This window comes from Sus scrofa, chromosome 18, assembly GCF_054392235.1.
Source record: "Sus scrofa isolate SSC_HxYL_T2T_F1_AM1 chromosome 18, Sscrofa_HxYL_maternal_Yorkshire_Landrace_v2.0, whole genome shotgun sequence".
In the NCBI taxonomy this organism is placed as follows: domain Eukaryota; kingdom Metazoa; phylum Chordata; class Mammalia; order Artiodactyla; family Suidae; genus Sus; species Sus scrofa.
In genome coordinates, this window is record NC_139400.1 from 24,591,305 (window position 1) to 24,617,378 (window position 26,074).

The following is a 26,074-nucleotide window of genomic DNA, read 5'->3' on the forward strand; positions in this document are numbered from 1 at the left end:
CTAAAATTCTACAGAGTGGTCCATACGTACCAATCACTTGAAGAGCAACTTTAAAATAAAGATTCATGTGCCCACCTTAGAATCGCAAAATGAGAGGACAATATAGAAAGTCTGTGCTTAAAATTAGTTCTACCACTTATTAGCTATGTGACCCTGTCAAGTTAATCTCGCTACACCCTACTTCCCTCCACTCTCTATCTGTGAAATAAAGATAATACAAGAACATACTTCATAGAATACAAAAATTAAAATAACATATATAAAATGCTTGACTCATAACAGGCTACTCTTATCTCTGAGGATGAGGGTCTGAAATGTGTGGCTATTTTTTAATGCACCCCAGGTAACTAAGACATTACCACTCTGTGCCTAACAATCTGGGTTTCCTTATCTCTAAAACAGGAATAAGAGTACTTATCCCACAGAACTACTATCAGGATTAAATGAGTTACTGCTGTAAATCACTTAGAACTTTACATGGAGCATAGTCCTTTACACATGTTATTAAATAAGTAAAATTATCTCTATAGCCTCATCATCTTCTCACTGCTCTCACTCTTCTTTCCTCCTCTCCTTCTTTCTATGATTAAGACCTCAATCACTAAATGTAGACTTCTGCTAAGAGTCATCTCTAAACTTTTGGTGTTTGCTTTTTCTTAACATTTTAAACATTTTTTTGACTATTTCAACATCCTTACTCTTGTTCGTTTGCATTTTAGCTACATCTACGTTTCAGATGACTTCTAAATCTTCCCCTACCTTCCTAATTTGTCCCAAACTCTCCAGAGATGCATTGTCATTGCCTGCAAAAGTATCTTAGCAAGTAAGGAAGTGGAAACAGCACAACAGACAGTAAGAAAGTATTAGATGCTATCACTTATATGTGGAATCTAATTTTTAAAAACGATACAAAAGCACTTATTTACAAAACAGAAACAGACTCACAGATTTTGAAATCAAACTGATGATTACCAAAGGGGAAATGGCAAGGGGAGTGATAAATTAGCAGGCTGGGATTAAAATACACTCGCTACTATACATAAAACAGGCAACTAACAAGGACGTAGCGTTTAGCACTGGGGAATCCACTAAATAGCCCGTAATACTCTCCAGGGGGGAAGAATCTGACAAATAATGGATATATGTATATGTATAACTAGTTCACTTTACTGTACACCTGAAATGAACACATCGTAAGTCAACTATAATCCAGAAACATTTTTATAAAAAAGAGAGCGAGTAAGGGGACATGAGGTCAACAAACAACCTAACCAAACAAACTCGTTATTATCACTTCTCTTCAAGAGGAAGAAAGGAGTGGAAAACCGAAGAAATCCAGGTTCCCCTAGCGGTCCTCCTCGTTAACACCTCTGTCATACCTCGGACCTCCCAAGATCAAAATGTGAAGCTAGTTCCAACTCTTCTCAGCCTTTCTTTCCCAACAGCTGAGTCCTTTCTTTCACTACATATCTCACGTCCACTTCCACTTTCCAACATTTCCACTCCTACCTTTTGTCCCTTTCAATCTGATCCTCACTATCCTGCACCCAGTTTAGCACAACAGTCTCCCAACTGGTCATCGGCTTATGCCCCCCATGACAATCGTACCCCACAGCCAGCTAAGCTCACCAGGGCAGAGCTCAGTGTCGTCCTTCTTTTGCTCAAAGCCTTCAACGGAGTCCTTGCCAGCGAAATGATCCGATGTCTCCCCCCTGTTAACCAGCACCTTCCACAACCCCCGATCGTCTGCCGCTTTATTTCCTATTAGTTGTTTTCACAGAATGACCATTTTGTTTAACCTAGATACTTTCCTGCTCCATAAATGAGTCCCCAGGGTTTTTGTCCTGTCTGAGTCTATCCTTCCTTCCCCTCTGCTTGTAACTAACTCTACATTAATTAAGCATGGGAGAATGAGATAACAAAAGTGAATTTAAGTTATTAGCTTGATTTTTAACACATTACAAGTGCTCTGTGCAGATGCACACATGCCCAGAAGAGAGGCCAACCCCCGGCATGAGGAAGCAGAGGTTGGGGTTACACCTCTGAGGTGTCATCTTCTCACGATGTGTTACTTCTACCTTCTTTCCAAGGTTCTTTTTTCAGTGGTCGTTTTTGTCACTTACCCGTAGGCTTATGATACTACAACTAGCTGCCCCTATCCCCACAATGTATATAAATGTGTGACACGTGCTGGTGGGTAGGACAGACGTTTCTCAGCCTCTTCACTAGCTGACGGTCAATTGCCCATCGGCAGGCTGACACACAATCTGCCACGATCAGACAATCGGTGAGCATATCTCCAAAAGATGCTGCCCTGTTTTTCTCGTTTTCACATCTTCACCGTACACATTTTAGATGAACACCAGACATGACTAATTCATCTTTCAAAGGGGCAGAGCACTTATGTGAAAATTGTAAAAAAAAAAAAGCTTCTGATTGACCTAGCTCATATTTACCATTATATGTATGGATATACACACATGTATTTGTTCATATTATTATGTATACATACACATACATACATACCATACACCTGAAACTAAGACGACATTGCAAGTCAACGATACCTCAAAAATGTTTTTTAAGAAGAGAGGGAGAGAGAATGAACATGAAGGAGCATATGGTGTGAACCACTCACGGTCCCTTCCTTCCCGTAGGTTACCAGCTGTCTTAACAGTTAATGACGGTATTTCACTCTCATTGAAATCCACACTGCAGTTCGTATCTCTCAAGGATTTTATTGTGTGGTTGCCTTCTCTCCCACCTCTTAGTTCAAGCCATGCCTTTTCTTTGCATTCCTGTTAACGTCTAGCCCAGTGTCTTGAACAAAGTAGATGCTCCCTAGTAGCTTAGCTAAATTCAAAGGAAGATGTTTGAAAGGGCAGCTGCTTATTGATGTTTTACATTCACAGATGAGCTCCTTGGAGGAGAACTCTCAACACCCGTGGTGAAACTTCAGACTTCGTGAGGTACATTAATTTACTCACATCCCAGGAATACCATTTATTAAATTTCTGCTCCAATGAGATAAGTGCCACCCTGATGACCTGAAAGAGTTAATGCATTTTGGAAAAGACCCAAATTGCTCTCCGGAGACAGTTTATTCAATTAAGTGGCTACGACCCAGAATTTTCAATTAGCAATTCAGTTACTAGAGAGGCCTTCATTTTGATTATCTGTAATCTGTGAACATTGACACACCTACAGAAAAAAAAAAAAAAAAAAGCAAAACAATGTTTGCTTACAGCTCATTCAAAATGGAATATTTAGGAATAACAAGTGCAAATTCAGATTTGCTACATTTATATTGTACCTACTGAGTTAGCACATTACATTAGGATTTAAGGGAAATACTGTTAAGACTGGGAGATAATGAGATTTGGAGGCACTGAGAATACAAAGCACAAGGATGAAGTGATTCCTTTCTCTAAGGAGTTCACGAGGAAGATTTCAGGCTCTTCAGAGTCTGGTTGCTATCTCATCACACGTGACACCCTTCTATACAAATTGTGTATATGGTTAATTCAGTAAGGCACTCGCTGTTGGCATACATGCATATCCTACCTATCTAGAAAGACCTTCCCACATGCCTGAAGACTAACCTTCCTTCAAGAGCCAGGTCCCACTACACACACAAAACCTCCTCTGGCCAATCTATCTTAAGCCACCTCTTTGAATTCCTTCAGGACCTACGGTTGGTTACCTAGCTTTGGTAATTAGTGATATTCTGCTCTATAGTTAACATCTCTGGTCCTTATCTCTGCAACTCCCAACATGAGTTAATGAGAAGGCACTTTGTCCCTTTATTACCACAAATCCATGCCTGGCTGAAATACCTTAGCTAAAATCCTATAAACCTGCAGAACAACTTAATATCACTCACTTCTAGACTTTATCAACTCTTGTATTTACAGGAAAGATTTTGACTATAACATGGAACAAAATTCTACCTAAAGGTGAAGATATATATCCCTTAAGTAAGACATTAAAAAAAAAAAAAAAAAAAAAAAAAAAAAAAAAACCTGTTGACAGCTTGGTTCAACCAAAAGTAATCTTGTGTTATCAGCTTTGTGGCCAGAAAAACATTTGTTTTCCAAATCTGTAAGAGCGCTATGATTATTATACACTATTTCTACTGAAATATTTTATGTTAATTCAAAACATGGGACTAAACTATTTATCTACTACACTTTAGGTTAGCCTCTAACAGAAAACATTAACCAGCTAAGTGCATAACCAATTAGTTTAGATAAGTTTATAGTAAACACAGAAACTCTAGGGTCTAAAAATGGAGAATTACTTCATTGGTATTTCTGGCATCAAATTTATTTTTTTCAGAACAGGCTTCCTATTTAAATTTATTTTTCCCAAATACTTCCTTGTTTTATTTTGATCTTTTATTGAAAAGCAATATATGCTCATAAAAATTTCACCTGGTATAGAAACATCTAAGGATTTAATATTCTTTAATAATACTGTTATAGGCTACATATTTTAATGATTTGCTTTCATTGAGACTTTCATTATTTTCTCCTGTCATTCCTCTAAATGCTAATACAAACTGCCTAAGAAATGCATTATATGCATCTATCAGAGAGCCCAATTCTATCGGCAAGTGGTGAAAAAACCTGCCAGATTGGCAACACATGGTTCAATAGAAGCCTCTTGGCCTTTAACCACTTACTTCCCATTTTCCATACATCACAGCACGTCTCAATTTGTCGATTATGCTACATGGACTCGCTCCAACACATTGACCTCCACCTTTCTGTCCCCACCACCCAAGGGCAATGTCTGAATAGCCTACCAGTTTAGAAAGAAGTTGCATACCTGAATCATGTCTGTTTCCACAATGTTCATCTTTTAACTCTCAAAAAGACTACTACACCCAGTAGAGGAATGCAATAAAAAAAAATTCATGCACTCTATGTTTTCATTTACATGCGGAATCTAAAAAACAAATGAATAAATAAAACAGAAACAGACTCACAGATACAGAGAACAGACTGGTGGTTGCTAAAGGGGAGAAGATGAGGGGCAGGAACAAAGTGGGGAAACGAGATTAAGAGATACAAACTACTAGGTATAAAACAGGTAAGTTACAAGGATGTAACGTACAGCACAGGGAATACAGCCAACACTTTATATTACCTTTACATGGAATACAGTCTATTAAAATAATACATTACTATGTCGTACACCTGAAGCTAATATGATATTGTAAGTTAACTATACTTCAAAAAAAACCACAATGCAATAGGATGATGAATCAAACTCCTTACACCCTGAGACTGAATGTTTGTAAACATGACTTCAGAACATCAATGGGAGGGGAAATGGAGCCTAGCCCTCCTACTTACAAAAATTATTACAACTCCACCTAAGTTATCGTTGGCCCTATTCCACCACTCGGTAACAAGCTGATACCATAAAGCAAGTCATAGGAAAGAAAGAGACAGCATGCTATTTAAATACCAACCATGTTAACTCAGAAGCAATACGGTACAACGCATGTACCTCATGTTCTCTGCTAATTGCTTAAGACATCCTGCTAAGGAGAAGACAGCAACAGTGGCCAGGCCCTAGTCTTCTGTAAATGCCAGCTCTTAATAACAAACTCCAAAAAAGGTCTTAATTGCATTTACCAGGAGCTCATGAACTTTAAAAGTTGTTAATCAGATTTCCATGTAAATGGAATGACGATTAAAGGTTAAGTACAGGTTTCTGAAATTTCAGAAGTTGCGAATATATTGCCCTTCACAGGAGGAATTAAAAAAAAAAACCTACCACTGTAGTTCCTAGACAGGAACTAAACATCTTAATTAAACATGCAGAAGTACCAAGCTTATTTTTACGTGAAGTTCTATTTTCAAATGTCAAAGTTAATCACGCACTTGAGTAAAAAGCGTGCAGTATTCTTTCCGCCAGAGCAGAACTGTCTTGGTATTCTTTTCTGAGACAACACCTGCAGGGCTCCCCAGACTCCTCTGGTGGCCCTCAGACCTCATCTCCGCCTGCGCTGCACAAAAACCTGAGAATCGTAGCGAAACGCCTTCTGCAGAGAGATCTTAATTGCCCTCCATCTGAGGAGTAATTGAGAGCCCCACATTTTCAATCAAGTCGGCTTCCTATTTACGTGGCCCGGGAGAAACACAAGGTGCTTCCGCCACAAATTTGCTGCACCTGTGGCCCTGGAGTGACATGTTGACAAATGAACATGACATCTCCTCAAACTCCAATAAGAATTTATGATTGTTTGAAAGAATATATTTGATCCATTAGGGTGTCATCACAGTTGAAAGCAAAACCATGTCTTTGGAGTGTGCTTCATCAAATTTGCAAGCACTTGTATTCTGCAACAGGATAAATGGCAGATCCCAAACCCCCCAGAGTCAGGTCCTCATTCCAGCTTTAGTGCTCAATTTCAGACCCTCCGGTTTAAGAGGAGCTGGGTACAACCACCAACCACCGCTGAGTACTGTCACGGCTCAGATAAACAGCTATGTAGTGCTCTAGATAAAAGAGCAGCAGAATGCAAAATTGCCAGTTATTTGCAGTGTAATAATATCTAGCCAATAAAAAAATCATTCTTTTATCTAGGAAAGGAAAAATCCCATCTGCAACCCTACTCTTTTTCTGCTTTTGTCTCTGATTATACTTCTAGTTCTTCTGATTATACTTCTGATTCTCCCTTCTTCTATGCCTTCTAAACGTCTGAGAAACGTTCGGTGTTTGCTCAGGACCAAGTACCCGCATGCTTTAAAGCAAAGCGTAGGTTCTGAGTGTTACCACCGGAGCTATAACCACCACTGCTGCTAGAATTACCTGTAGTAATTGTGCAATCAGGATTAACTTTCTCTGAAGAACAAGCCAGAGCTCATGACTTTAAAAAAGAAAAAAAAAAAAAATCCACAAATGAAAATGTAATACAACATAATGGCTAGCCAACTTAAGGTGGAAAAAGAGGAATCAGAGAATTTTTCAGCGGCTATTTTCGGAAAATGCTTTTGCTAAATCATGTGGTCCCTTTAGCAACATCTGCAGTTGCTTTTTAAGGGCTGGCACAACAATGGGACATGCCCACTTCAGCTCCCTCTGCCTGAGCAGTTTCCAAGTTTGACATTTGAGGCAATCTACCAAGTGTCAATTGGAATTTTTTTTTTTTTTTTTTATCTTTTTAGGGCCGCCCCCGAGGCATATGGAGGTTCCCAGGGTAGGGGTTGAATCGGAGCCGTAGACACTGGCCTACACCACAGCCACAGCAATCTGTGCTTCATCTACAACCTATACCACAGCTCATGGAAACGCGGGATCCTCAACCCACTGAGGCTGGAGATGGAACCTGCGTCCTCATGGATGCTAGTCAGATTCGTTCCCGCTGAGCCACCATGGGAACTCCTCAATAAGACTTTTAATAAGCAATCTGATTGAGAAAACGACCTACTCAATATGGTGACCTCTAAGCTGCAAGAAAGTAGGTGTGTTTCTTGCTACAGCTTTGTCACCAGCAGCATACAGGAAGGTCCCGGACCAGGAGTTAGGAGATGTGTCTGTGAGAATTTTTCAGTAGAAGTGTCTCACTTCCTCAAGAAGCAGGCACAGAGTCCTTCTCTGCGTGTGTGCACACGTGTGTATACACGCACACGTGCGCCACAATCAACACCAACTTCATGGTTTTTATGCAGAAGAAAACGATAAGCCTGGCCTTATTAGTACCCTGTTCTCCTAAAGTAGTTTTATCCAACAAGATAATCAGGACAGGGCATCAATAAAGACAGAACACAAAATTCCCAGGAATTGCTTTTTAAAACACCCTTTTACAACCATTGCTGTCCGGATACCCACCGCAGGCCTCTAATCACACTGACCTCTCCCGTGTCTCTCAGAAGTAGTTAAACTCATTCCAACATCTGTGCCTTTATTCACAGTCCTACTAATCTGAAAACCCATCTCAATTCCCTCTGCTACAGCAGATTCAATCACCTCTCAAGACCCAGCAACAACATCGACTTTTCACTGATATGTCTATTCACTCAACCAACATTTTTCAGCACAAGGTACTGCACAAACACAGGTGCATACGCCAGTTTATGCTCTGAAAGGGCTCTCGGCATTGCTCAATGGTCTCCAATTCCTCTGAACCCCAGCATTTATTTCCCTGCTGGCTTATACAACTAACTCTGCAAATAAAATTAACCTTTAAAATAATACGAGGAGTTCCCATCGTGCCCCAGCAGAAACAAATCCAACTAGTATCCATGAGGTTGTGGGTTCGATCCCTGGCCTTGCTCAGTGGGTTAAGGATCCAGCATTGCCGTGAGCTCTGGTGTGGGTCACAGATGGCTCGGATCTGGTGTTGCTGTGGCTGTGACATAGGCCAGCAGCTGTAGCTCTGATTCGACCTCTAAAGCCTGGGAACCTCCATATGCCATAGGCATGGGCCTAAGACAAAAAAAAATTTTTCTAAATAATATTACAAACATGACACCAAAGCATGCACCCAGAAAAGTACCACTAAAGCCAACTCCAGCCACTGACTTGACTCGTGTCGTTGTTCTCCATACTCTCTGGCTCACTGCTATAATTTCCTTTATTAAACAGTATTTATGAGTACCTGCAATGCACTGGGCACTCGTATAAAGACCTTCATTTGTCCCCTCACTGGCTGTGTGGAGCGACTCATTTCTCCAAACCATCCGTTATATCCTCCAACCTTGGGCTCTGACACCCGATTCTATACGGGGAGCAGCTACAGCCCAAGAGGGAGCTCTGAGAACCAGAGAGGGCGCATCTACGTTCAAGGACCAGCTGACTCTCTGCGCCATCCAGAGCGGCTTGCGGAGCTCAGTTCAGGATGTCTCCCAAGTTTTCTGATACGAGACGATGATTAGACAGACTAGAGTCTAGTTTGCTATCACTACCCAGTTGACCACAGCAGCTCCCTCCTGATCTCAAGTTCCTCTCCCTCCTGATCACATGGAGATCACGACGGGCGCTGCTCCTTCAAGGCCAGGAAAGATTCCGTTCCTGACAGGGATGTACTCCCACATGGTGAAGATATCATGATTAGTGCCTATCTTGTTCATCTTGGAACAGCTGTTCTTTCTTCCGGACCCATAAAGGCATTATCTAAACACTTTCCAGCCACGTGTTGACCCCTCTGGAATCTGGCGACCCATACGAATACAGTGATTCTACGTTTCACTTACAGTAACTTGCAAGCAGAAATAAGAATCATTAGTGACAATGCATAGGCTGGGATACAGTTCGTTTCCTTTGCGTTTACTTTTTTTTTTTTGGTCTTTTTAGGGCCCCACCCAGGGCATATGAAGTTCCTAGACTAGGCATCTAATCAGAGCTGTAGCCACCAGTCTATGCCAGAGCAAGCACGCTACTTTAGCTCAAAATCAATTATACGTATCTAGGTGGTATTCCTGAGCTCTGTCCCAGATGAGCTCAAAGTTGGCAAGATAAAGATTCTGTTAAATAATAATCACATATTGCCACCTTAGAAATATGCTCTATTCTTAGCAGGAAAGGAGTTTGATGTTTCATAACCTTTAGCCTAATAGTGAACCAAAGCAAATCCTCTTAAGGAATGAAGGTAATGTCAGAGAAGTAATTAAAAACATAATACAAAACATAAAAACAAGGGGTTTAGTACAGAAGAAATTTCCTTTTAGAAATAGATTAAGGAAAATATCTCAATCTATCAGAGACTGAATATTTAGAATGTTTTCAAAAGTCCAGTTATGTGTGAATAGGGGTAAAAAAGTAATAATAGCCTGTCTCTAGTTTTCTTTAAGACTGGCATTTAAAAGCAGCCCGAACAGACACAATTTAGAACTTAATCATATACTGTCTTGAAATGTCAGTGTTATTAAAAATAATATTAGTTTGAGTTCAACTCGGGAAAAAAATCTAAGAACCAGCACTTACACTTTTTCTTTATCTCCTGCATTATCTATAGAGGCTGCTCAATTCCGACGACATGAATAAAGCAATTTTATATAGAAAGGAAATAATCCTGCTTTCAAAATAACCTAACTCTAAACTGTATAAGAGTTATATATTAGAAAGAAAACTTCCTAAAGCAAAATATCCCATCTGCTAAAACAGCTAATGAACCAAGAGATGATCCTTCAATCATCTTCCATTGAATATTCTCTTCAATACATGCTTAAAAATAGCTTCCATGTTTATGGTTAATTTTCCTTATTAATTTTTGTTAAAATAGACCCAATAGACAGCAAATTTTGCTAAAATAGATACAAAAAATTTAAGGAGAGTCTCTTGATGCTTCATAAATAACCCAAAATTCAATCGCTAATTTCAGAGAAAGTTTTTAATTAAGTGAAAATATAATGTTTAAAATTTTCAGTATAGAAATGTCTATTTTAAAGGATCAAAATATGTATGTTATTTTCTAAGAGTAAATGTAAAGAGAAAAGGGAAAGATTTCTTTTGATGACATCTTGGTAACAATAAAAAGCAAATACAATCTCCAATAGCAAATAGCATCCCTGTAGCATGGTATCAACGATCACCCAGAAATTTTACTATGGAACTTTCTACTCTATTCCATGTCCAATATGGTCGACCAATGTTATCGAAATCACTGAGCATTACTATAGGAAGAAATATACTTCCACTTTCATATACAATGACTTCTATAATCCTGCTGTATTATTTATAAACCACAATGATTTTTATATTCTCACAGTCTACTACAGATTTTTCTTAGTGATTTATGTTAGGTTTCTCTAAAGGCTCCTCGTTCCTATTTATGGTTTATTCTCCTCCCAGGAAAGGTAACAATCCATCCCACGTATATGTGTCATGATAAAATCACAGACTGAAAAGGGTGGACACACGTGGCATTTACATAATGGAAAGGAGACTGATGAACAATTGGGGATGCCGTTTTAAGGTAATTCTCACTTGGAAAAATAACAGAAAATGGACTATAGAACTGAACAACTAAGCTCGCGGGACAGCATTTTAAACAGACATATATTTCAAAATGTCCATATAGCCCTCATTTGCTCCAAGGAAACACGAGGGTCAGCTGCTCACATATGTAACACTTTGTTGGCTAGTCTGTCATTATTACTAAGAACATGTTTCCACAGGACACATCTGTTACACTGTCAGTTGCTGTCAGTGACCCATAATGGCAGAGAATCAAAGCAACATACTTAGAAATAATTCTGATGGGAAAAAACACCCTATTACCTAGATCAATGAGCATTAGCTATTCGGGATATCTGAGATGGGCCGAGAACTGAAGATCGTGTGGCCTATGAAGAAGGCAGTGGGTGCTGAGGTCAGCATGACTCCTGACCCTTCTTATGCCTGGGCTGTGGCACTGATCTGCTCTTTGGTCACCAGCATCCCCGAGACCCAACATTTATGGCTTCTCACCACCATCCATAATACCCTCTATTTCTTAAGATTCTACAATTCACATTTTAGCACTTCTCAAGTAACTATCTTTTATCTTTAAAAATAATTATCAACAGTTGTTTTACAAGGGAAGGACACGCTTAAGGTATTTTTTCATTTCCCCCTTATCTTATACTTCTTAATACCTTCGATGAAGGAGATGAAATATTCACTAAGACTGCTGCTACAGGGACTAGTTCTAATCTAAGCTCTATCGCTCTTGCCTCCTCTCTGCTTTTTTATTTTATTTTACCACTGTCTTCAGTTGTTTCTCACACACTTCTTTCACGGATTGTTCAACAAATCACCGTGCATTTGATTAACAGCAGAGCTTCGCCTCTTCTCAGATGTGGGAGAAAACACAACGACGTCAATATACGTAACTGAACTGCGCTTAAAAAATGGTTAAAACGGTAATAAATTTTGTTATGTGTTTTTGCCGCAATTTAAAAACAAAATTTTTTTTTAATGGAAAAACAAGGCAAGAGGTCTTTCTGGAGTCATCTTGGTATGCAGCTATGTCTTCTCAACTCATAACCACTTTTTTTCGTTGTTGTTGTCTTTTTAGGACCACGCCTGCAGCATATGGAGGTTCCCAGGCTAGGGGTCGAATCAGAGCTGCAGCTGTCGGCCTACACCACTGCTCATGGCAATGCCGGATCCTTAACCCACTGAGCAAGGTCAGGGATCAAACCCACATCCTCCTGGATACTAGTTGGGTTTGTAATCTGCTAAGCCATAAGGGGAACTCCCCACCGACCTCTTTTCATCACATCAATTAGCTCTGAGCTGAGCAGATATCCCAGATCAACACAATGTAAGCCAGCAACATGCTTGGAGATCTTACTGAAGAAAGGTCCAAAGTGCGGGTCCATTTCACATTCTGCCCCTTGCATGGCAGTTCACTGATGGGCAGCAACCATTCAAATCAGAAGTAAATCCCTGCAACTCTCTCTCGGACTCAAAGGTTTTAAATAAAATATGCTTGGAGATAAGGAAAAGTAAAATATACAAATAGGGAAAAGGGAAAATGTTTAAATACTATGAGGTTATCAAATGAATGCAAGAAATATTCATTTGCTCAACATATGCATTTTCGCTCAAGAATGCAAGAAAAAAGGTATTAGCAAATACCTGAGTATTGATATTAATCTGTGTTTAAAATATACATTTAAAATTCCTTTCAAAGCTGAAGAAACTAAGATTAAAAGATGATCTTGGAGGGCCCTGTGTGGCTCAGGGAATTAAGAAACCAACATGGTCTCCATGAGGATTTGGGTTGGATCCCTTCTCACTTAGTGGGTTAAGCATCCAATGTTGATGCAAGCAAGCTGCACTGTAGGTCACTGATGTGGCTCGGATCTTGCATTGCCATGCCTGTCGCACAGGCTGGCAGCTGCAGCTCCAATTCAACTCCTAGCCTAGGAACCTCCATATGCTGCAGGTATAGCCCTAAACAAATAGATAGATAGATAGATAGGTGGAAGCAGGTAGGTAGGTAAATAAAAGATGATCTTGCCCTAAGTTACAAGTCAACAGGACATTTTTAAGTAGAAATGACAAATCGACACTGGACTCTGAAGTTAAAATGTAAAACCGGTATTTGGCTAGTAGCATCCCACACAGTCTCTCCCATACAGTGAGTAAAATATTTGTGAGGCATTCTCGTCGTGGCGCAGTGGTTGACGAATCCGACTAGGAACCATGAGGTTGCGAGTTCGATCCCTGCCCTTGCTCAGTGGGTTGAGGATCTTGCGTTGCCATGAGCTGTGGTGTAGGTCGCAGACGCGGCTCGGATCCCGCGTTGCTGTGGCTCTGGTGCAGGCTGGTGGCTACAGCTCCCATTAGACCCCTAGCCTGGGAACCTCCATATGCCATGAGAGCGGCCCAAGAAATGGCAAAAAGACAAAGATAGATAGATAGATAGATGGATAGATAGATAGATAGATAGATAGATAGATAGATAGATAGATAGATAAAATAAAACATTTGTGAGTGCTCCAGAAGACAAACAACAACTCCTAACACCACAACTCTGGAGCCACATACAAGTACCCTCAGAATCTTTAAATAATTTCCACTAAATGAAAGGGCGATGGAATAGGAATTAAAACCTACACTTTTTTAGGAGTCCCCTGTGGCTCAGGAGGTTAAGGATTCAGGGTTGTCACTGCTGTGGTGCAAGTTTGATACCTAGCCCGGGAACTTCTGCATGCCAATGATGCAGCCAAACAAAAACAAACAAAACCTACACCTTTTTAGTTTAAACGTAATAGTAACTGCTATTGGAGGGAAAGTGAGTCTGCTCCCTTGGGAACCGGTATACAAAACCTTTTCCACTCTCTCACCATCTGTACCCTCCAAATCAAACCAAAGCAGGCAACTGGCTTGAGACACTAAAGCCCACTGCTTACATGCCACACAAACGCTTCTCATCCCACATCCACTGGAAATAGCACTGCAAATTAAACCATTTGCTACAAAGTAGGAAAAGACTGGCAATGGAGCTCTGACAAATAGAATCTTCTCATGTAAGAGACTACAGATGAAAATAATCATGGAAAATGCATTTATGTTTACTTTAATATGTCATCTATTTTCTGTGTACTAGGGAGCCAGGGAGTAATGGAGGATGAAGATTCCATCTCAAGGAAATAGATTTGCATTATATGAAAACCAAGAACCGAGCTGGCAGACATACACATGAAATTGACTTCTAGCAGTAAAACTCGAAAATGATTTCATTAGCACCTAAATGTTTAAATAATAGGTTAAGAAGCAGTCTTCATATTGGAATAGTCAGCAAACATTGGGTCTAAATGGACTTCTGTGCATTTGAGAATGAGTAAACAGGAAAAAGAAAAAAAAATGAGGAAAAGATACATTTCAAGAAACTGGAAACATGAAAGCTGCAATAAATTCTGGCAATTCCAAATAGTATATAAGAACACATGGCCACTTGCAATAGTAAAAAACATCTTTAAAGAGAAAAAAGGCTGAAAAGAAAAGAAACCAGTGTAATGTAAAAATGGACAAGAAAAATACTATCAAGAAAATGAAATATTAGAAGAGAAAACTATAATAAAAGTGCTAAGTTAGTCATTGATAGTCCATCAAATAAAATCAGAGGTACAAAAAAATTTGGGAAGCACTTCTAAATATGGATGGGGAAAAAAAAAAAGGTTGGAGGTTTGGAATAGATGATAGATTATAAAGATTTGAGAATAAGGATTCAATCCAAAAGTTATAGGAAAAAAAAATGTAAAGATATCTACAGCTGCACACATACACACATACCCTGAAGTGTATTTTCTTGCTTTTAAGGGGAAAAAAAGTACCATGAGTAAAACAAGAGTTTATCAATTTAGGGGTGTGAGGCAGGGAAAGCAGTGAAATGACCCTTATCTAAATAAACCTAATTTATGAAGCAAATGAGAAAAAAAAATTTGGCAGAACGAAAGCTTTAAAAAAGTACAAAAAGCAAGACAGCTTTATACTTTCCGCAACACTACATGATGGAGAAAATTATGTAATAATGTCTACAGATTTTTAAGGGAAAAGTGCATGCCAAAAAATAAATTATTTTTAAAAAGCTCAGAAGACATAACCTGACAGAGTTCAGAAAATAAGGAACCCGTGTTCTTGGGAGTGTATTAGTTTCTTAGGGCTGCGGTAACAAATCACCCAGACAGGATGGCTTAAACCACAGTTAATTACGCTCTCACAGTTGTGGAGGAGAGAAGCCTGAAAGCAAGGTGCTGGCAGGCTGCGCTCTTTCAGAAAGTTCTAGGGGAGGAGCCCTGCTGCCTCTTTCCAGCGTCGGCTGATGGCTTACAGGGGCATCACTTCCATCTCCCACGTGTCTCTTTGCCGTTTCTTTACAGGAACCCTAGACTCTGAATTAGCCTGGGCTCACTCTAATACGCGGTGCCCTCATCTTAACAGGATTACATCTGCAAAGAGCCTCTTTCCAATAAGGTGTCATTTACTGGTACTTGAGGTTAGGACTTGAACGTATCTTTTGGGGTACACAATTCTACCCATTACAGTGCGGTAGTTTTAAGACACACTGTAGGCCATGAGGAATGCCTACAAATTTAAGACTGAAAGCATAAGGAAGTCATGATACAAACTGGCGGGTTTTCGCATCCTCAAGGCTAATAACCCAAATGGACTGAACGTAGTGGGGCGCACTGTGTGTGTGGGTCAAGGGCCAAGTGCAGCCAGAGAACGCTCCCCAGTTCTGCATCTTTCCTCTTCTGCCCTTCACCAGGAACCACTTATTTTGACCCACAGTCAAAATACTTCAGGTAGACATAAGACAGTAACAGTGTTCTTTCTACCACTAATGAGAGCTCAACTATTATAAACACATTTGGGACAATATCCCAGGGAAACTATCTAAATAAAAATTGTGTTTTTCTTTATAAAAAGGGGCAACTACGTTCTAGCCTTTTTTTAACTAAGAAAATTGACAATAATGTTTCACATCTTTGAAACTCATACTGAATGACCTAAATCATTAACCTTTTTAAAAATTATTATTAACCCTTCTCTCATCTAGGTTTTGTGACTTTGCCTCTATGAGATAAGCTTAAAAATAATTAGGATATGAATTCAACTATGCTTTTAAAAACTGAAAATGAGTAAATATATTGAAAGTTTATCCATAGGATGTAGAATTCTGGGTGATTTTTTTTTTTTTTTTTGCTTTTGCTTTTTAGGGCCACCCTCTCAGCACATGGAGGTTCCCAAGCTAGGGGTCGAATCAGAGCTGTAGTCGCCGGCCTACACCACAGCCACAGCAAGGCAGAATCCAAGCTGCATCTGCAACCTACACCACAGCTCGTGACAACACCGGATCCTTAACCCACTCAGTGAGGCCAGGGATGGAAACTGTGTCCTCATGGATGCTAGTCAGATTTGTGTCTGCTGAGCCACGGCGTGGACTCTGAATTCTGGGTGATTTTTACAGTTTTCCTTATTTTCTAAACATGTCTACATGCACGTGTAACTCCTTTTATAAACTGAATCAAATGGCTTATATATGTGCATACATTTTTGCATTTCAATATGATGACAATTTTACGATTTTTAAGGAAGCAAAAATTTGGAGAAGAAAATCCACTAAAATGTGACAAGACTTATTTCCAGGTGCTGGAAACATGCAAAAGTTAACTTTCCTTCTTCTATTTTTCTGAATTTCCCAAATTTTCTGTAATGATCAAGCCTTATTCTTACAACAGGAAATAATAATGCAAGAGAAAAGGCAGGAAGCCTGGGGGACTCTGGGGAAATTGTGGAGAGCCAATCTTCCTTTTTCGTCTTTAAGATCCACATACCCTAGCAGGGAAAGAAGCAAGCAGAAGTCCCTGATTGCCTACATCAATGCGTAATAGAAAAGGATCAACACTGGTGTTTCCACATCTCAATACGCTTTAGAAAAGAGTATCTTCTAGAACATAATAGTGCAGAGTCAAAATACACCTGAATATAAAAAAACAAAAAACAAAACAAAACAAAAAAAAAAAACAATGGTATTCTCATTGCGTCTCAGTGGGTTAAGAACCCAACATCCGAGAGGATGCAGGTTCACTCAGTGGGCTAAGGATCCAGGGTTGCTGCAAGCTGTAGGGTAGGTTGCATATGTGGCTCAGATCCAGTGTTACTGTGGCTGTGGCGCAGGCCTCAGCTGCAGCTAGGATTCAACCCCTAGCCTGGAAACTTCCATATGCCATGGGTATAATGTCAAAAAAAAAAAAAAAATTATGAGGGAGTTCCTGTCATGGCGCAGCAGAAACGAATCCGACTAGGAACCATGAGGTTGCGAGTTCAATCCCTGGCCTCGCTCAGTGGGTTAAGGATCTGGCATTGCCATGAGCTGTGGTGTAGGTCACAGACGCGACTAGGATCCTGTGTTGCTGTGGCTGTGGTGTAGGCCGGTGGGCATAGCTCCAACTCGACCCCTAGCCTGGGAACCTCCATATGCCGCAGGTGCAGCCCTAAAAAGCAAAAAAAAAAAAAAAGAAAAAGAATAATAATGAAATGCTTAGTTGACTTGACCAGAGTCACTTCAAAATGGAAACATATGCTGCCAAAGCAAAAACTGAAAATGATTTTTCCCCTTTAGTTCTTGACTCATGGTTAAAAATTCACTATTAAACCTACCAGAATTGTCTGTGTCTTCAAAGGGATAAACAAACATATGGAAATGTAACCACAGCACAAGGAGGACAGGTGGTAAATAAACGGTCAGAAATAAGTTTAGAAATTTAGGCTGTAAATTGAGGCTGAGTCAGGCTGATCCCCATCACCAAAACCTTTAAGTTTACTATATCATAGTTTGTCACTCTACGTCCTTAAAAATAGTCCCAAACCAAGTAACTTATCACTACTCATCTGAAAAAAAGTGGGGGTGCTCCTTAGTTCCTTCCCTTCCTGCTGGATTCAGAGATCTAGTCCAGGCATCTAGGAGGGGGCATCAGTGTTCATACTTTTGTAAAGCACAAAAAGAGTAAAATTTTAGAAAGACACATATGAATAAACCCTAAGTTCCAATTTTATTTTTAATACGCAGTTCCACAGACATAAAATGACTTCGTGCAATCACTAAGAGTTCAATCTAATCCCTGTACTTAGCTCGGCGAGGGTGGGTCCCAGTGAGCCTACTAGCTAGTGTGGTTGGCTTAATGCCAGCTTAGCAGCCCTAATACAGTCAAGCAAGAAGCTGGCTATTTAACAGTTAACACTAGTTAAATAGTGAGAGAATCACTAGTTAACAGTGAGAGGACCTGAGAGGAAGCCTTCTCATCTTAATCCTGCTTTCAAAAGTGGGAGTCACTATTCAAAACACCATGAGGAGTTCCCGTCGTGGCGCAGTGGTTAACGAATCCGACTAGGAACCATGAGGTTGCGGGTTCGATCCCTGCCCTTGCTCAGTGGGTTAACGATCCGGCGTTGCCGTGAGCTGTGGTGTAGGCTGCAGACGCGGCTCGGATCCTGCGTTGCTGTAGCTCTGGCGTAGGCCGGTGGCTACAGCTCCAATTCGACCCCTAGCCTGGGAACCTCCATATGCCGCGGAAGCGGCCCAAGAAATAGCAACAACAACAACAAAAAGACAAAAGACAAAAGACAAAAAAAAAAAAAAAAAAAAAACACCATGAAATCACTTGAAAGAATTTGACAGCACCAAGAACAGAGCAAAAAATTACAAAAGCCTATCTCTCAATCCTAAAATCTGGACCAACTCCCCCTTTCAATGAGAGGTCAGTTTTGTCTTGTATATGGCGACAGCCACGGGGGATCTGAGCCACATCTGCAACCTACACCACAACTCATGGCAACACCAGATCCTTAACCCATTGAGCGAGGCCAGGGATCGAACCCCCGACCTCATGGTTCCTGGTCAGATTTGTGTCCGCTGCGCCACCACGGGAACTCCTACAGTATGATTCTAATGTGCAGCCAAGGCTGAGAACCAGTGAGGCTCTGGCTCAGAAATGAAAGCCCTGGCTTCTATGGGGCCCTCACAATTTTCAGTTGTGTTGCCCCGTACGAATCACTTTGAATTCCAGTCCTTACTCTCCACAACCACAACCGTAGGGGAAAGATCATCACACCTTCCTACCTCCCAGGAGTTTGGGAACGTCACCCAGCTATGTGTTTCCTGTGAAGCACTTTACACATGTGTCAGCAACCTTTTCAAATACAATGTTTACTAAGAGAGAGGTTTCAGGGACTCTTAATAAATCTGAAGATCAGAAACCTATGACTGTCTAGACACACTTGAGCAGATTCAATAATGAGTTTAGAAAAATTTCAATCTGTCAGGATGTAAGTTGAAACCTTTGAGAAATGCTGGTTCTTAGAAATCAAGGAAGGGGGAGCCCAGCAGTCATGACATATGCGACCTGGAAATATGGGGGGGAAAATAGGCACTTACAAAATCAAGCACATTCACACCCCCAAAGTTCTGCGTCATTTTTTAAAAGTCCTGTGTAAAATTAAGGATTGCATATGAAGTTTATCTCTAGGCGAACAGACCTGATTAAAAAAAGAGCCCCACGGGGGGAAAAAAAAAAAAAGAGCCCTACGCAAGTGTGAAGCGAGAAGCGATCTCACCCAGTCCTATGACTTTAACGTTTCCTCTCTCAGCCCGGATCTCCCCCCTCAGCACCCAGAACCGGCCTCTGCCTCCCGTCTCACAAGCACCGCCAACAGTGTGGCCAAACACAAGCCCCCGCCTGCCCCTCACTTTCTCCCATCGGGCCGTGACTGGCTCCTTCTCACCTTTCGAGGCTCACCGCCAGCATCATCGTCGCTTCACAAAGAGAGCTTGCAGCCCGTCCCGGCCTGAAGCCCCCTCCCCAACAAGTCACCCCCACAAGCGCTGCTCCCGCATTTTACCTTCTTCAGAGAAACTCATCAGGAGGGACAATACGGCCTGTACGCACGTGCGAGTGTACGGTCTCCAACTGCCCACGAGGCCCCGGGGCTGAGGGGACCCTTCTACATCCCAACCCCGAAACACCATCTGATAGAAAGTCAGCCCTCAGTCAGTATTACTCTCCAAACGGGTGTGCGTCTAACAGAGACCAACCAGGGGGGGAGATTCAAGAAGATTAACAGAAAAGGAGCTAATTACTCACACCTGGTCAGGCGCTTTTAAAGTGTTCTTTTTTCACATTTGAGACCATCTGTACCCCGATATCTAAAAATGCTCACTTCGGTGCAAAAAAAAAATCATTCAGACTGTATTTGCTAGTCTCCACGCTGATCCTGCCTTTTCTGGTCTCCTGGTCCATTACACTGGCTCTCATCCAGAATCTTCCTTACCCCCTTCAGACCAGAATCTCTCGTGGTCAGCCAGCTTGACTATAATTTGGCTCTTCCTGAAGACAATACTCAGACTGGACCCACTGCAGCCACCCACCGTCAGTGAGCCAACCAACCCCACTCCAACGTGGACCTAGTTCTCAGCATACCTTTCTGGCCGGGGTATCCGTACACCCAAGCCTACTGGAAACGAGAGGACAGAAAGTGATCACAGTTTCCTGAACCACATAGCTCCTGGGGTCTATCATTTACCCCCAGTCCCAGCACAATGGCCAAGATGAGGGCAATACTCCCCCCACCCCAAGCTTTCGATGTCTGGGCACCATCTCTGGTGCAAGGGTTTCTTGTTTGCTTTCTTGGCAGAGAAGACAACACCTCACTTCACCACACTCCACTCAGACAAGCTGACCCCTCCGGGAATATACCTCTGAGAGATAGGGATGAGGCCCCAGGGCCCTTAGAAATTAGGCTTGGGTCTGGCCCCACATCACAGCCAAGAAGACAGGGAAACTTCCTAAAGGCCGCTCTTACCGCCCACTGATACCCACCAAAGGAGGCAACTGAAGGCAGGAAATGCAATCTGCAGAGCAGCAGAGAGAAGCCTCACCCAGAGTATTCACAGACTCCTGCGCCCTGGTGCTTGCCTAGGGAAAGGCACATGGTGAAGTTTTTGTGCCTAGGTTAGCATCACCACAGTGAGGTAACCACAGACTCTGGGGCAACTACGCACTTCACAGGCCAAGTCTTTACCCACAGCCCTGATTTCTGACTCCATCCAAGGCTACCCAACTGCTCTCTGGTGAAGAAACCAGTGCTGAGCCCACAGTCTGCACTGCGCAGGGGACAGTTAACCAAGAGGTCAGTGTGTCTGCTCTTCATCTTTCCCCTTGCGCGGGGCCTCTCCTGCTAGGCCTTCCGGGAAAGCCACCCTGCGATCCTACTTCCAGCACTATTTCTAGTTCCCACACAGGTCTGACCTCCACCGTCAGTCCTTGCCTGAGATCTTGGACAAACACATCACCCCTGCAAGACTATCTGGACATCCAGGCTAGGGAGCCAGCCAGACAGGGAAATGAATTGTCGTAAGACTCATTCCATGCCTCCCTTCACAGCAACCAGGACTCTCACAAGCTCCCTCCACCCCCCTTCTTGCAGACATGCAACGGGTTTGATAGATTACATTATCAGGATCCCTCTCATCTTTGATCAATGGCGCTCACCCTTATCGTTCACAGGTCAACCTTATCAACCTTCGCTACAAGCTTCCTATTGGACCATCAGCATCTCAAACCAGTGGGTTTAAAACAAATCCATCTTCTTTTATTACGAACAGCACCGTCATTCTTTTAGTTACACAATACTGTTTACTTGGTTAGCTTCGATTCCTTTCCTCTCTATGCAGCCAATCTTCAAGTCCCCCAAATGCCTTCTTACAGTCAAAATGCATTTACTCCCACTTCCTCCATCTTCTTTCATTTAATTTTCTCTTCTCTCTCTTTGATCCTAAACCAACCCCTCCTTCTCTACTAGGTTCTCTCCTTTAAGCTTATGAAGAAGCTCAAATATCACCCCTCTCACACTACCCTTGAGTCCCGTCCCCATGCCTAGTAGGCTGAGGAATTCGCCCCCTTCCCGGTTCCCACAGCACTTCAGTACTGTTTTATCATTACGCACATGGTGGTGTCACAGTTTACTTATCTGACTGCCACCAGTGAGGGTTCTTTAAAGCAGAGGATCCAGTTCTTTCAACTTTCCATCTCCAAAGTACTATAAATTTCAATAAATGTTTAATAAGTAAACATATTCTCCCTATATCCCTTTTTTCCTATTCTAACTGTCCTTCTTCTGTCCTTCTCATCTCATGCTGCACTTTCCACAGGGTCATTTTCATCAGCCTAGAGTTATCCCCTCCAACTCATCAGAAAACTACATGCAGTACACAGCCTTTCTCAAAGAGTGATTTCCTGCTATCGACTCTAGAATGTCAAAAACACACAAAACACAGAAAACCAAACCAACAAAAAAACCTCCAATGGTTCCCACTGCTTAAGGCAAGCCTTGTCAACAGGTTGATCATTGGAAATTAACAGATCTGAAAGACCAAGTGGTCAGAACTGCAATTCACACAGCTTTCCAAGATGATTCACAAGAGGAAAACTCAGCCAGCCAGCAGTGCTGTAGTCCTGCCCACTCTGCTCATGGCCACCTTTCTCAAGAATATCTATCAGTTCATACATTGTGTTTGCATATGTGTGTGCACCAAAACAGACACATCTGATGCAAAGCCTTGGGTTTTTTTTTTTTTTTTTTTTTTTTTGCTTTTTAGGGCCACACCCATGGCATATGGAAGTTCTAGGGGTCGAAAAGAGCCATAGTCGCCAGCCTATACCACAGCCACAGCAACACAGGATCTGAGTCGCATCTGTGACCTACACCACAGCTCACAGCAATACCAGATCCTTAACCCACAGAGCAAGACCTGGGTTGAACCCACATCCTCATGGATCCTCAGTTTGTTAACCACTGAGCCACAAAGGGAACTCCAGGCTTAGAAGTTCTCATCAGAATTAACCCCACTGCAATATTCATAAGCTCTCTCCCTTAGAGAATGACTGGAGCCTTAGAGGGAGTGATTCATGACTCTTTAAGATGTTAAACTGAAAATCTCTACTGGGATTTCTAGACCCTTTATGACTCAGCCCCAAGGAACCTGGACAGGATTTTCTCTCATGCACGTCTTACACGTACAGCTTCTGTGCCAGTCCGTTTGGCACAGTCCCTCTCTCCCACCCCCCCTACTCTCCCGCCTCTACCTTTTTCTGGTGGGGTCCCATCTGTAATACCCTTTCCATCTCTACCTATTTCCAATAACGCAGTAATCTCTCCTTCCCTTTAACTCCTCTGGAACATGGAGCCCACTATCAGTGACTTGGCATTTACCACTAGCCATTAAAGTTAGAAACTTTTTTTTTTTTTGTGGTCATTTTTAGGGCCACAACCATGGCATATGAGGTTCCCAGCTAGGAGTCTAATCAGAGCTGTAGCTGCCGGCCTACACCACAGCCACACAACACCAGATCCAAGCCACATCTGCAACCTACACCACAGCTCACAGCAATGCCGGATCCTTAACCCACTGAGTGAGGCTAGGGATCGAACCTGCGTCCTCATGGATACTAGTCAGATTTGTTTCCACTGCACCATGACAGGAACTCCAAAGTTAGAAACTTGTGAAATGGAAGATTTCACCCAGAACCTCCCAGTCGTACTAAAATATGTCCGGTCAAATGATGAACACTGATGAGCAGATGCAGCAGGAGGAGTTCCTTCTAGGCCTAAAAGTGCTTGAAAGCAAGAGGGAACCGAATGGGCACCCAGGGGTAGAGTTAAAGGTGAGAAGAACAACGGAATGAGAGCCTCCATAAAAGTACAGAGCTGATTCCAGGACTTTGTTCTGTATCCATGAATATGTCAGCCAGGTACAGTAAGACTCAGTGAAAACTTAAGAAGAAATCGGATGGCCCTTGCAGTTTCCAGGAACCATGATAACTTTTTGGAAAGTTTAAAAGGTCATTGACGTTACCTTTGCAAGACCCTAGCTTGGAAAGAGTGAAAATGCGTGGGGGCTGGGAGAGGGTTGCTGGGAAGTGTTTATTCGATTGGGCTACCAACCTTGCTTTTAAAAAGGCTTTTAAAGGAACCCATGTAAATTAAAAGGCAAAAATAAATAAAGAGGTTATAACTCACTAGAGGCCCTGTGCAACCTGAGTTCGGTTCTTTTGAGCTGTCTGAACGGAGTGACAGATGGGAGAGTGGCCCACTGAGTTATGGTCGCCCTGATTGCTTTATTGTTAGCAATCTCGCCACACTCCATGACTCAATGGTGAAGCAAATCCAGGGGAAACACGAGCAGAGTCGTTGGGGCTGAGAGACCGATAGACCCTCACTGCATCTTTGCTTCTTTTGTGTTATAGACTTTGTATATTTTAATAAATCCTGACCCTTCCATGAGGACCAGGTCAGTGGATGCATCTTTTTTGGTCCCAGGTAACCATGCGTCAGGAATTAGAAAGTAGTTTCAAGTGGCATCACTATCCTCATAAATACACACACACACACACACGCACACGCAATGTCTCCTTGATTATATGATGCACATTATTTCACATTTTAACATCTCTCAAATTGGGGGGGGGGGTAAATGATGACATATGAGAACTGAAGAAACAGGGTGCATGTCCTCTCAACTTGCCTATAGGAACTTAAAGGCAGAGAACGCAACCGAGATTCAAACGCTGACCGGAAGGAATGTTAGTGATATATGTCAACCACCTCCTATTATCTCTCTCTCTCACACACACACACAGAATCAGAAAGAAAAACAAACCTAGAATCCAAAAGCTCCTGATTCCCAGTCATCGCTCTTATAGTGTGTAAGCCTCTCTGCAAAAATACCGATAACCTGACTCACTATTACAGGTAAACAATAGGAAATCAAGGAAGTTTTTGAGATGAGGAAGACGTGAAGAAAACAGTGCCATACACTATAAGCACTGCAGGATCAGGGCACAAAATTCTTCTTGCTCAGGATGATATGCTGAGTGCCCAGCATAGAGCCTCGCAAACAGCAGACATTTCAGAAATTAATTTATGAATGAATGTTCTGAAATGATAAATCTGGCTGTTGTACGGAGGGTAATTAGCAGGCAGGAGCAGCAGTGCACAGCAGAGTGGCCAGTGACCACCTCATCAAAACTTCTTAGATGCCTGTTAAAAATGAAGAGATCAGGAGTTCCTGTCGTGGTGCAGTGGTTGATGAATCCGACTAGGAACCATGAGGTTGCCGGGTTCGGTCCCTGCCCTTGCTCAGTGGGTTGAGGATCTTGCGTTGCCATGAGCTGTGGTGTAGGTCGCAGACGCGGCTCGGATCCCGTGTTGCTGTGGCTCTGGTGTAGGCTGGTGGCTACAGCTCCCATTACATTAGACCCCTAGCCTGGGAACCTCCATATGCCACGAGAGCAGCCCAAGAAATGGCAAAAAGACCAAAAAAAAAAAAAAAAAAAGAGGATATCTAGGCTCTTTCACAGCCCAAATGAGTTAGAATTTCTGGGTCTAGGAAATTAATGGTGATTTTTAACAATCAATTAATGGTGATTCTCACATCTATTCAAGTTTGAGAACCAGACTGCATAAGAAAATAACCTAACAAGAGGGGGGAGTTCCCTTCGTGGCTTAGTGGTTAACAAACCCAACTAGGATCCATGAGGTTGCAGGTTCAATCCCTGGCCTTGCTCAGTGGGTTAAGGATCCGGCATTGCTGTGAGCTGTGGTGTAGGTTGCAGACACAGATTCCGTGTTGCTATGGCTATGGTGTAGACCAGCAGCTGTAGCTCCAATTTGACCCCTAGCCTGGGAATTTCCATGTGCCACAGATGCGGCCCTAAAAAGAAAAAAAAAAAAAATTACCTGCACTGGAGGCAATGGAAAGAAAGGAGAAAACATTGGAGAGGATAAAAATTTAAACCTAAAAACACAGGGAATTAGATAAAGAAGAGACAACTTGGATGATGGGGGTAAAAGCAAGGGGAAGTTAGTTATAAACTAATGTGAAATCTGTTTAAATATAAATGTACAAACATCACAGAATCAGGAACTCTGAGGAGCCCTAGGATGAAGGATTAATTCCATCAGTGTGTAAGAGGCCAGGGGTACCATCTGAGACATCATTAGGATAATTAAATAATTAACACACGTAGGAGTAAAATTCCTCTTGGGGAAAATGCTAATGAACAAG

General features: G+C 41.9%; 1 protein-coding gene and 1 long non-coding RNA gene across 10 annotated transcripts in view; one reads left to right on the forward strand and one right to left on the reverse strand.

Moving 5' to 3' along the window:
* Positions 1-26,074, reverse strand: part of EXOC4 (exocyst complex component 4) — a 799,095-nt gene that overhangs the window by 589,720 nt on the left and 183,301 nt on the right. The window lies entirely within an intron of this gene.
* On the forward strand, positions 13,180-17,480 carry LOC146394935 (uncharacterized). The gene is made up of 2 exons (XR_014833834.1): positions 13,180-16,192; positions 17,440-17,480. It is a non-coding gene; the product is annotated as an uncharacterized LOC146394935 (long non-coding RNA).